The sequence below is a fragment of the Macrotis lagotis genome, chromosome X (assembly GCF_037893015.1).
Source record: "Macrotis lagotis isolate mMagLag1 chromosome X, bilby.v1.9.chrom.fasta, whole genome shotgun sequence".
NCBI classification, from domain to species: domain Eukaryota; kingdom Metazoa; phylum Chordata; class Mammalia; order Peramelemorphia; family Peramelidae; genus Macrotis; species Macrotis lagotis.
In genome coordinates, this window is record NC_133666.1 from 550169817 (window position 1) to 550183136 (window position 13320).

The 13320-nt window shown below is 37.6% G+C and overlaps 2 long non-coding RNA genes across 2 annotated transcripts in view; one reads left to right on the forward strand and one right to left on the reverse strand.

Annotated features, from left to right (window-relative positions):
* Nucleotides 1-1202: 1202 nt before the first annotated feature.
* On the reverse strand, nt 1203-4695 carry LOC141502355 (uncharacterized). Its single transcript, XR_012472501.1, has 3 exons — nt 4533-4695; nt 2918-2980; nt 1203-1581 (listed from the first exon to the last, which is right to left on the reverse strand). It is a non-coding gene; the product is annotated as an uncharacterized LOC141502355 (long non-coding RNA).
* The window catches only part of LOC141502354 (uncharacterized), a 31701-nt gene continuing 22351 nt past the window's right edge, over nt 3971-13320 (forward strand). Inside the window, exons 1-2 of the long non-coding RNA XR_012472500.1 lie at nt 3971-4894; nt 11345-11430. This is a non-coding gene — a long non-coding RNA (uncharacterized LOC141502354). The remainder of the gene's footprint in view (nt 4895-11344; nt 11431-13320) is intronic.

The window sequence follows — 13320 nt, forward strand, 5'->3', positions numbered from 1 at the left end:
AATACTATGATGTCGTAATACAAAGCAAAGCATATTATGTTCACTTAAAAATTTTTTTATGTCCTTTCTCATTTTTTTAACCCTCTCATTTCTAATTAGAAGCTAGGTGATGCAGTGGATAGAACACCAACCTTGTAGCTGGGAGGACCTGAGTTCAAATATGACCTCAGATGCTTGACACTCACTGTGTGACCTTGGACAAGTCAATTAACCCTGATTGCCTCACATCCAGGGATTTCTCCAGTGGTCCTGATTTATATATGATCACTGGACCCAGAGGACTGGAGGAGAAAGTGAGACTAGTGACTTAGCACAGCATCCCTTCACTCAAATCCAATTCACTTGCTTGTCATAACTTTACCACCCTGATGTCATGGTCTTATTTTAGAATGAAGGAGAAACACCACTATGGAAATATGTTAAACACAATTCGTCATGTACAATTTATACCAGATTGCTGCTATTGGGAAGGGGTAGAAAAATGTGGAACTCATAAACTTACAGATGAATGAATGTTGAAAACTAATTTTGCATGTAATTGAAAATAAAATAAAATAAAATAAATCAGAGGAAAATATAATGAAATAGTTCTCTTGAATTTAATGAAATGCATGTTAGTTCCTAAAGGTAAGGGAACTCAATCAGATGATCTTTAATCCTTTCAGCTGCAAGATTCTAAGATTAGTTAAGTACCCATTAGGGAATGCTTGAATAAACTTTGTATGTGTTAATTGGCCCCACAGGGGGTCCAGAAAGTTCATTGTGTAGCTTCTGATTATGAAACTTTGAAGTTCAACTCCAGAGGGCAGGAATGGATCAGGGAAATCTCATATCAGGAGAGGAACACCAATGACTTCAGGTTTGTAGTACTAGTAGAATGAATAGGACTGGAGGATGTTCTTTATTCATTCTTCTGGAACTAGGCTGGCTACATCTTCCCTTCAGGGTTATGGGATACCCTTGAGGGGTTAAGAATGTCTTTCTCTAATGCAATTGGTTCAAGCTCCCATTCTTATGCTGTTATCCCACCTATTAGCATGCTAGTTTTATTTAACCAATTAATATCAGTTAGGTTTTAACAAAGGGAAAAGATATTTGAAGATAGTACAAGAATAGAATTCCCAATACTTCCCTCCAACACCTAATAACAATAGCTAACATTTCTGTAACACTTTGTAATTATCATTTCATTTAATCCTCACAACCCTGGGAGATAGATACTATTATTATCTTTACTTTTCCCTTGGGGAAATCTGTGGCAAACAGAGGTTAGGTGACTTACCAGGGTCACTCTGTGCTACTAAGTATCTGAGACTGGATTTGAAACCTTTTCTTCCAGACTTCTATTCATTTGTTAGGTTATGTCCAACTCTGTGTGACTTCATGGACCAGGTTCTTCTATCCTCTTCTATCTCCCAAAGTCTGTCCAAGTTCATGTTCATCATTTCCATGATACTTTCTATCTTCCCATCCTCTGCTGTCTCCATTTCCTTTTGTTATCAATAGTATCAGGGCCTTTCCAGAGTCCTCTCTTCTCATTATGTGATCAAAGTATTTTATCTTCAGCTTTAGTATTTTAACCTTCCAATGAATTAAAGTTCTCCATTAGAAGATGAACTTTTTTGAGGGTCCTGGACCTAGCACAGTGCCTATTCAGCTTAATAAATGTTTGCTGACTAACAATAAATGTTTGCTTCTCTATTACCTCTCCTTCCCAATTCTACCCACATCAAATGGGCAGATTCCCCCCCATCTGATGTTCTTCCCAAGTCCATTGATTCCTGGGAAGTCCCTGTGAATTAATTGAGAAGTCTGACTGAAAAAAATTTCAAATGGGTCCTGAAGAAGAATGGGATGAATCCAACAATGGATCACATATTCAAATATCCTCTTGGGCCTGGAAGATATGGGCCAATCTACATAATGGTGGAAGTTTTAGCTGCTTTAGCAACTTTATAACACACTACATCCTTAGACCTGAAGGTCTGCCATTTATTATCTTGGCATTGGCTAATGGATTGACTGTTTGGCTAATGAAAGACACATGATTGACACATCCAAAATCACCAACTTTGAGCCTAAGGACTGCCCTAAAACCAGTCCATCATTTATCTGTCCTAATCAATCAAGTCTCTCTGAAGGTCATGTGTAATGTCATGATTGATCATCTTGCCAATTCTGCTGCTACCATCAGCCCTAAGTGAGCCTGGGAACCTTTTCTATGTTTGGCCCATAAAAGCTGCAGCCATTTTGCCAAAAACAAATTCCAGGACTGTCTGAAGCACTGTGGTTTGGCCACCTGGATCTGGCTTTTCTGGAGATGATTTAGTTACCATCCTCTGTGTGTTTTGTTTCCACTCCTGGTGTCATTTCCTGCAAGGAAGACTCCATTGATCCTCTGGTGCCAATGCCACCAGTTATGTACTTTAATTGCCACAAATACTTTGGTTTACTGATGGCCTGTCTGGTGTAATATGCCACAACCTTACAACCTGTTCTATTTTGTAGTTCACTCTAGTCATACCCTTTGGCCTACTAGATATCATCTAACATGATAAAGGAATACATTCTAATGCTAAGGAGAACCGACAATGGGTTAGTTCAATGAGTCAGAAACATTCTATCACTTATCACCTACCATTCTTTGGCCTCATCATATACCATAATGGGTTCCTTAGAATCTTTTTATTGGAACTGAGGAGTAGCTATGGAAGCCCATATGGATCAAACTTGTTCCTTCTGTCAACAGCTCAACATCCCAAAACCATGTAAGTAGAACAAGAGAAGTTTGACCACTGCTCTTGTCTGATTGCTACTGCTAAGCTTGATCAATCAAGGGGAAAACCTTAGCTACAGATGTACCTGATAATGACTCAATTTCAACCTTCACACTTGCCTCAAAATTCCTAAGACTCACCATCAAAAACAGGAGGTAGCAGCTGGAAATCCATCTGCTTCATGGGTGCTATGAGATACAACCCTAGAAGGAATGTATACAAGATATATGAATTATTTTTAAATTCAGACATCTCCCAGACTACATTATTATTCCTCACAGCATTGTGGACCAGTATTGACTAATGCCTGAATCATTTCAAATGAGAACCTGGGTATTTTGTCAAGGTCCTACCAGTCTCACAATATAAAGACCTGGGGATACCCTGCCTTCCTACCTAAACATACTATGATGAAAATTATAATAATAGAAATCACTTTCTAAAACTCCCCACAATTTCTCTCTGCCACCATCCATCGTTGCTGTTCTTCAGAGGGACCTCTTGATGCTTTCCAGAAACTTTGAGAAATCTCCCACTAAGTCTGTAACAACCCCTCCCCATGCCCACACCGGAAGGATGTGCATATTCAGGATGTAGTTAAAATTTCTAGAATATAGGAATCAGATAAGCCCCCTCTGCCTCAAGATAGATCTGATATTTGGGCAGTACTCCTTGGGAACCATAACTTTTTACACTGGTCTTGCCCTGGCACAGTTTAAAGACTGAAATCTCCCAGCAGCTGTAGAGGATTATGAAGAAGACTACAAGGATGAGGACCTCTCCCTGGGACCCCCCCACCCACCCAGACAGTTGCTAGGACTCTATTTCCAGAAATCATTTTAATTACTTCACTGATACCTTCTCCCACCAGCCCTTCTCTGGGCAATCTTCAGGCCACAATGTTAATGGTAGTAAACACAAGGACTCCAAACACTGAGCCAGCAAGATTGGCCATTCAACAACACCCAAGTGTATCTTATTGTTCAACTATGCACTATTACTCACTTATGGAATATACGGGGTATTTAGAGAGGACTAGCTCCTCTAGCATGAGGGCTTGCCAAGCCCTTTTCAGCACTGCTTATTCACCTTTGGTGAACTCAACTATTATTACCCTTGCCACCAAGACATATAGCATAGTGGTCACATACCAGTAAAACTGTCTTGGCAGATGGGCTAAACCAGGTGAAGAGGAAAAGAGTAACCAAGAGTCTTCAAACCCATTAGGAATGTCTATGCTAACCATGTGGAGAATTCTGGTGGAGAAGTGTAAGAATGAGAACAATTTATTTCAATGGTCAAGAAGTAGGTCCTATGGAGTTCTTTTAGCTTGGTCAGACATAAAAGAGTCATTTCCTTAAATCCCAGTCATCATCATCATCATCATCATCATCATCATCATCATCATCATCATCATCATCTTGCTATTGGACTTCAATGACTTTGGAAGAGAGAGTTAGACTTGATGACTTTGTCCTCACTTAACTCCAATTTATACGTAAGTCAAAACATCACCTGTGTTATCATTGATCCTCTTTGAAAATGGATGAACAACAACAGTTATTCATTTGACCCTGACTCAAGGTGAGCAAGAGCATGATTGGGACACTTGGATAGCTGCCTGAGGCCTGTTGGATACAAGCAAATGTGACAAGTATACCATGAGAATTGACCACAGAAGGAATTTATGACAATGATCCAAGGAAGGGAAAGTTATTATGAATTAATAAGAAAAACCACAGAATAATTACTGACCTCAAATCAGTTGAAAAGGAGGATGGAGACCAGCCTCTACCAGAACAATGCCCACCCCTCCATCAATATCTCCCCTTCATCACAATGGAGGCACTGAAACCTACTGCATGGTGAGTGGTCTAAGACCCTCCCAATATCATGATGGAGGATCCCAGCATAAGGAAACCCCATACCCCTGGAACAGATCAAATCCATAGACTAACTCCACCTAACACCTTTGTATCTTATATTTGCTTCAAATGACACCACCCACCTACCAGTGAGTTCTACCTGACTTATTAGCAGCTATATAGCTCTCCAGAAAATCCCAGCCTGTGGATTGCACAGTGGATATCTGATCTCTTCACCTCCCAAGCCTTGCAGTAAGTATAGTACTTAGGGAACGTTAAGATCATCTTCAGTCCTTTTCAATCCCTAGTGAAAACGGTAGTATACTCACTGGAAAACTAAACAGTTGACCTAAAGATGACTCTTTCCCAGACCTAAGATGATGCATCTTGCTCTAATATCTTGATTAATACATTATCACTCTTGTACCAATGGCACATGAGCACTTTCCTCTGGTATCACTAAGGACAGAGAATCAGGCAATGTATAGAATCTTTAAGAACTCTAAGTACTAAAGTCACTCTGAAGGTCTCTCAAGAATTTTTGAATTGATTGTAAGGTATGGGAGACACTGGCACAGGACTGCCCAACATAGGGTGCCCTCATCAGAGAAAGTGCTATGAGCAAGGCAGAATTAAAATAAAAGTACACATCTCAAGGGTTCACTTGGACTATTTGTGCCTGGCCTATGGTAGAGCATTCTGAACCCATATTGGTCTGATTAGACACAGCTGGACACAGTGTAATTTGTCTCACAGTGATGTCATTTTGATCTTAGATAATAGACAGGAACCAACCATACCCATATCGTCTAAATAAAATCCTTAAAACTATATTCAACCTTGGGGTGGCTAGGTGGTACAGTGGATAGAGCACCAGTCCTGGAGTCAGGAGTACCCAGGTTCAAATCTAGCCTCAGACACTTAATAATTACCTAGTTGTGTGACCATGAGCAAGTCACTTAACCCCACTGCCTTGTAAAAACAAAAACAAAAAAAGAATGAATATAATCTAATGTTTTTGACTAGCATTTTTAAAATCCCTTTCCATTTACCTTTTCATAATCTCTTGAGTATTGTATTTGGAGATCAAATTTTTGGTTCAGTTCTGTTTTTTTGTCAGAAAATTTTGGAAGACCTCTATTTTATTGAAAAGCCATCTTTTCCCCTGTCAGAATATGCTGAATTTTTGCAGGGTAGTAAATTCTTGGTTGTAATCCAAGGTACTTTGCCTTCTGAAATATCAAATTCCAGGCACTCTGATTCCTTAATGTTAAAGCTGATAAGTCCTGTGCTATTCTGATTGTGCTACATTTGCATTTAAATTTCTTCTTCTTAGTTGGTTGCAGTATTTTCTCCTTTATTTGAGAATTCTGGAATTTGGTCATAATAGTCCTTGGAGTTTTTATCTTGGGGTCTCTTTCTGGAGGTATTCTATGTATTCTTTCAAAGATTTATATTAGAACAGTTTTCCATAATAATTTCCTGTAAAATATTTTCCAGATTCTTTTCTTGATCTAGACTTTCTGGTAGACTAATTATTTGTAAATTATTTCTTCTGGATCTATTTTCTAAGTTGTTTGTTTTTTCTAAAAAATACTTTATGCTTTCTTCAGCCATTTGATTTTTTTAATTGATATTTTATTTTTCCAAATACATGTTATGAAAATTTTTAAACATTCATCCATATGCCTATATATATTTTTAAGCTACAAAATTTCCTTCCACACTCCCTTCCCAATTCCTCTTCTCAGTGGCAAACAGTCAGGTTAATATTGTACATACACATTTGTGTTAAACATGTTTACAGATAAGTCATGTTTGGTATGAGAAATCAAGATTAAGGGAAGAAAATAACATGAGATATTATTTTAAAAATGAATGTAGTGTTTTCATAAGATTCTGAAGGATTTTTTGTTTAGTTTTTTGTTTTGCTTCCTCTGGATGGGGGAATAGCATTATCTATAGCCAGTTTAATAGGATTGTCTTAACTCTCTGAACTGCTGAGAGCAGCTGCATCTATCAGGGTTGATCATCTCACAATGTTGTTGTTAATGTGTAACAGTACTGTTATTGTCATTGTCATTGTCATTGTTCTCTTGGTTCTGCTTCCTTAGCTCAGCATCAGATCCTGTAATTCATTCCATGCTTCTCTAGAGTCTGACCATTTATGGATTCTTATAGAACATTAGTATTCCATAATATTCATGTACCATAATTTGTTTAACTATTCCCCAATTGATGAGAATCCCCTCAATTTCCAATTCTTTGCCACTACAAAAAGAGATGCTATGAATATTTTGGAACATGTGGAACTTTTCCCATTTTTAAGATTTCTTCTAGATATAGACCTAGAATTAGAATTGCTGGGTCAAAAAGTATGAGTAGTTTCTTCGCTCTTTGGGCATAGTTCCATATTGCTCTCCAGAATGGTTGGCTCAGTTCACAATTCCACCAACAATGCAGTAATGTCTCAACCCTCCCATAACCTCTCCATCATTGATCATTTTTCCTTTTTGTCATCATAGCCAATCTGAAGGTGTGAGGTGATACCTTGAAGTTATTTTAATTTTCATTTCTGTAATCAATAATGGTTTGGAGCATTTTTATATGAATATATATAGCTTTAATTTTTTCATTTGAAAACTGTCTATTTATATCCTTTGACCATTTATCAGTTGGTGAGTGACTTGTAACCTTATAAATTTGAACCATTTCTCTATATGGTTTATAAATGAGACCTTTATAAGAATTCTAGTTGTGAAGATTATTTCCCAGCTTTCTGCTTTCCTTATAATTTTGACAGCATTAATTTTATGAGTCTAAAAACTTCTCAGTTTTCCTCTAGTCAAAATCATTTATTTTGTAGTTTATAATGTACTCTATTTCTTTTTTGGTCCCTTTTCCATAAATCTGATAGAGTATTTCTTGGCCCATTAATGTCTAAATCCTATCCATTTTGACCTTATTTTGGTATGGGGCATGAGATGTGGGTCTATGCCTAGCTTTTGCCATTCCCAAATCATGAGTTTTTATCCTAGAAGCTAATGTCTTTGAGTTTGTCAAACAGCAGATTACTGTAATCATTTATTACTGCTTCTTTTAAACCTATCCTAATCCACTGATCCATTACTCTATTTCTTAACCAGTACCAGGCAGTTTTGATGACTGCTCCTTTATAGTATAGTTTTAGATCTGGTAGAGCTAGGCCACCTTACTTTACATTTTTTTCAACAGTTCCCTTGCTATTCTTGGCCTTTTCTTGCTCCATATGAATTTTGTTACTATTTTTTCTAACTCAGTAAAATAATTATTTGGTAGTTTGGTTGATATGACACTGAGAAAGTAATTTAATTTGGTAGAATTGTCATTTTTATTATATTTGCTCAACCTAACCATAAGCAATTGACATTTTTCCAATGATTTAGATCTGACTTTATTTGGGTGAAGAGTCCTTTCTAATTGTGTTGATAGTTTCTGCTTTTTCTTGGGAAGTGTATCCACAAGTATTTAATGTTGTCTACAGTTAATTTAAATGTAATTTCTCTTTTTCTATCTTCCCATGACCCTTTATTAGATATAATTTTTATTGCATCATGGTCTGAAAAGTATGCATTTACTATTTCTGCCTTTGATTGTAAGGTTTTTATGCCTTAATCCAGGTCAATTTTGGTATAGGTACCATGTACTACCAAGAAAAAGGTATAATCTTTTCTATCCCCATTAAGTTTTCTCCAGAGATTTATCATAGCTACATTTTCTATGATTTCATTCATCTACTTAACTTTTTTTTTAAACAGGAACAATTTAATTATTTGACTTAGACATCAAGAATCTCTAAATAACTTGTAAGAGCAACCAATACCTAGAATTGTAAGAGTAAAGAACATTTTACCAAGAAAAAAAACAAAATTTGAAATGTGAACTATTCAATGTCATTATTGATAAAAATATCAAACACTCAATTGTACCCCAGAGAGGCAGATTGAATGGTCCAAGCAAGCATCTTTAGATTGCCAGAAAAATCAGAAGACAGTGGGAAACTTTAGAGCATACAAAACAAGGTAACTGCAAAAGGTAGAAGTTCTTAGAAAGCACTGTTGGGGTGATGGGAAGTCTTGTTTCATGTATGTACTGTCTGAAAAAGTTGGTGATTCCCTTATACCTAAATTGTGGGAGCCATCAAGCAGTCTAGATTGGTTTCTAGAGTCTGGAGCAAGAGTTGAGCCAAGTCAAGAGTTCTTCTGGATCTGACAGAGATGGAACTATCTGCCTTATTTATTATTTTAACAATTTCTACAGTTTTTTTAATATACGTTTCTTTTTTGCTTTGTATTAAACAAAAAATTAAAATAGCACATAGAAAAACCAAGAAAACATTAAAAAGTGGCCAAAGATAGCCTTGGAATATAGAACTCCAACAAGGTGGGGGGGGAAGAGACAGGTAAAGAGAAAATGATTTGGAGATAATTATATTGCAAGATTAAACAGTGACGTTAAAAAAAGAAGAAACAGTGACACTATAACCTAAATTTCAATATCTGCAAGTATTAAGTGTTTTCACTTCTTCCCAGTTGCTTTTCTTGCTAATTTCTGAGCTGCAACATTACCTCCATCTTTTGAATAAGCAGGTACATAATTCCACTCAACATTCATGCCCTGAGTCAGATTATCCAGTTTAATGAATTGCTCTCTGTGGACAACATCTTTATTTTTACTTGTTTTCCAGTCATTTCCTTTCCAGTTGTCAATTCACTCATTCATACCCTTGGTGACAAGTTGGCTGTCTGTGCACACTATGATGTTGTCCTTATTTTGGACCTTTTCTTGCTCAACCATTTTGATTGACACTTCTAATGATGCACTTTGGTTTGTCTGTCATCCAGAATACCTATCACTTATGTTTAGACCATGTTCTGATCTCCAGTGGACACCAATACCTCCTTGTGCCCCTTCTCTTCCATTATTTTTGCAGGTACCCTTGACATAGACAATATTAGAGTCTGACCCTGGATGTGATTACCCACAATAGCTTCCATGGACGCTAGTCTGCCAATCATAGTCACAGCTCCAGGGATTGGGTTTCCGACTCATGTCTAATCTCAAGTGATCCTGACCTTCAGAAAAAGTGCCATTTCCTTAACTTTCTTCTTTTTTATTTTGTGGATATATGTATCTAGTTCTAAAAGAAGGATGTTGAGGGCCCCCCATTATTAAAATTTTGCTCTCTAAGTCTCCTTGTAATTCACTCAGCTTTTCCTCTAGGAATCTGGATGCTATACCATTAGGTACTTACATGTTTAATAATGTATAGCTTCATTACCTGTGATGCCTTATAAGAAGATATAGTTTCCTTCCTTATCCCTTTTAATGAGATCTATTTTTGCTTTTGCTTTTTCTGAGATTAGGATCACTACCCATGATTTTTTTACTTCAGACTGAGACTGGATTTGAACTCAGGTCTTCCTGACACCAGACCTGTTACTCTATCCTCTAGACTCCTACCTGCCCTATAACAACAACAAAAACCTAGAAACCATTTGATTTGAAAGAACAACCTAATAAACTCTTTAAAAACAAGAGACTGAATTCCATGGTGGGGCCAAGATGGTGGCATGAAGCTACCATTCCCCTGGAACTTTTTCCTATACAAGTTTAACTGTAGCCTCTACACAGATATTCAAGCTACAAATTGTAACCCCTCAAAGAAAAGATCAAAATAAGCTTTCACCTGAATATATCATGAAGGATCTTCAGTGAAGGTCTGTCTCTTCAGAGGAAGGGGAAGTAAAGCCCAGTTAGGTGGAGAACAGGAAAGCCTGTGGAAGGCCTCAGACACTTAATAATTACCTAGCTGTGTGACCTTGGGCACTTCACAATCCTGTTGCCTTAAATAAAATTTAAAAATTTAAATTCAGAACCTGAGCAAGTATCTTAACCCTGCTTTCCTTAATTTCCTTATCTGGAAAATGGACTTAAGAAGGAAGGGTAAATACATCTTTGCCAAGAAAATCCCAAATGATGTCACAAAGAATAAGTTGGTTGGTTGGTTGATTGGTTCTTGTCCTTCTTTATCAAAGAAAACCAAAATGACATCACTGTTTGATCTACCATAGGTTGGGCACAAATTGTCCATGTAGACACCTGGGGTGGGTACTCTAAACTTACATATGTCACATTTCTTTTGAGCTGCTTCAATTCTGCCTTCCTCAGAAAGTACAGCACCCTCACTGATGAGGGCACTCCATGCTGGGTGGTCCTTATGCCAGTCTCCTAAGCTATACAATCAATCAATTCTAAAGTTCTTCAATGAGACCTTGAGGGTATTTCAGTATCACTTCTTCTGATCCCCTTATGAGTGCTTTTCCTATATGAGTTCTCCATAAAATAGTTTTTTTTTGGCAAGTGTACTTCTGGCATTCTAACAATGTTTCCAACCCATCATAATTGCACTCTCTGTAGTAATATTGGAATGCTAAGCAGTTTAGCCCAAGAAAGGATCTCAGTGTCTGGTGTCTTTTCCTGCCAATGATCTTCAGAATTTTCCTAAGAAAATTTACATGGAAGAGATTCAGCTTCCTGACATGGTGCTGGTAGACTGTCCAGGTTTCACAGGCATATGACAATGAGATCAACACAATGATTCTTCGGACCTTCAGTTTGGTAGTTAGTCTAATACCTCTTCTCTTCCATATTTTCTTTCAGAGCCTCCCAAATACTGTGCTAACTCTGGCAACGCCAGTGTCAACCTCATTGTCAGTGTTTACCTCCTTGGAAAGGACACTGCCAAGGTAAGTGAACTTGTCCACAGTACTCAAAACATCTCCATTTCCTATAATCAATGGTTCCATATATGGATGATATGGTGCTGGTTGATGAAGCACCTGTGTTTTCTTGGAGTTGATTGTTAGGCCAAAATTAGCACAAGCAGCAGAGAATCAATCCATACTTTGTTGCATCTCAGCAGTGAACATTCATCTGCAACAGAAGATTATGCACTAATACTCCCTCCACTTCGGTCTTGGCTTTTGTAGCCTTTTCAAATTAAAGAATTTGCCATTACTGCACTGACCTTGAGGTCTCATTGAAGGAATTTGATAACATGGCTGAAAACATTATGTTGAAAAGTATGGGAGCAAAGATACATCCTTGTTTTATGCTATTGGTGACTGGGAAATCTTGAGAGCATTGTCCACTATCTAGAACCTGGGCATGCATATTGTCATGAAATTGATACATAATACTGATGAACTTCTCTGGGCAACCAAATTTTAATATAATTTCCCCTAAACCATCATGACTGATGCTATTAAAGGCCTTGGTCAGATCTACCAATGTTGTATACAGACCTGTGTTCTGTTCCTGGCATTTTTCCTGGAGCTGTTGGACAGTAAACATATTGCCTGTTCCTCTACCCTTTCTGAAGCCACGTTGGCTCTCAGGAAGGTGGCCAACTTCCAGGTTAAGGATCAGCCTATTGAGAAGAACTCAGTCAAGAATCTTACCAGCAATGACTAAAAGAGAAATACCCCTGTGATTGTCACAGGACATCCCTTTACCTTTATAGAGATGGATGATGAAGACATCCTTGAATTCTTGGGGAGATAACCTTTTCATGCCATATAACCTGGAAAATTTCAGTCAGTTTTTGGATGAGCAATGAATCCCCCCACCTTATAGATCTCAGCTGGAATAGAATCAGCACCAGGTGCTTTTCCACTTGAAAGGAACCTAATGGCATTCAAAACCAGTTAGAACTTCAGCTAGAGACTGATTGACTTCAACTTTATATAAAGAGTCAATGGCTTCTGCACTGATTGATGATGGTCTGTTAAAAACACTATGGGGGCAACCAGGTGTTGCAGTGGATAGAGCACAAGCCCTGGAGTCAGGAGGACCTGAGTTCAAATCCAGACCCAAACAATAATTACATAGCTGTGTGACCTTGAGCAAATCACTTAATTCCATTGCCTTAAATAAAAAAAATTAAGAAGAACACTATAAATATTAAGCCCATCTCTATAGGGTCTATCCCTGTCATTAATCAGTGCAGAACCATCAGCACTGAGTAGTTGAGATGCATCATATATGTTTGGCCCATAAATAGCTTTCAGAGCATCATAAAAGCATTTTGATTTGTTTCTGTCTTCATAAAATTGAATTTTATTTGCCTTCTTACTGAGTCAAGAGTCTTGCATCTCTCTAAACTTCACTTGGACTTTACTATTAATGGAATTAAATGCTGTCTTCTTAGAAATGGATGAACTATCCTGCTGGTAGAACCTTGTGTGGAGTTCTTGTTTTTCATTTAGCAGTTTCTATGTTTCCCCATCATTTTCATCAAGCCAGTCCTGGTGTTTGTGAGTGTTCTGGCCCAGATGATCAAATGCAGTGCTGTATACCAGATCTCTGAAAGCTGTCCACTCCTTTTCCACTCCACTGTTGTCAGCAGTGTGTTGGCTTAGTTTTCCCTCCAAGTTAGCAACAAACTGATGCTGTTCAGAGAGATACTCTAATCTCTTGATATTAATTCTAGTATTCATTTTTCTTTGGTTGAATATGAATATTTAGTTTAGAGAGGATGAGTCTGTGGTCAGTCCATTGTCTTTGTCACTCTCACATCCTGTCTCTTGTCCTTGCAATCACATAGTCTAATAGATGCCAGTGTTTGCTATAAAAGT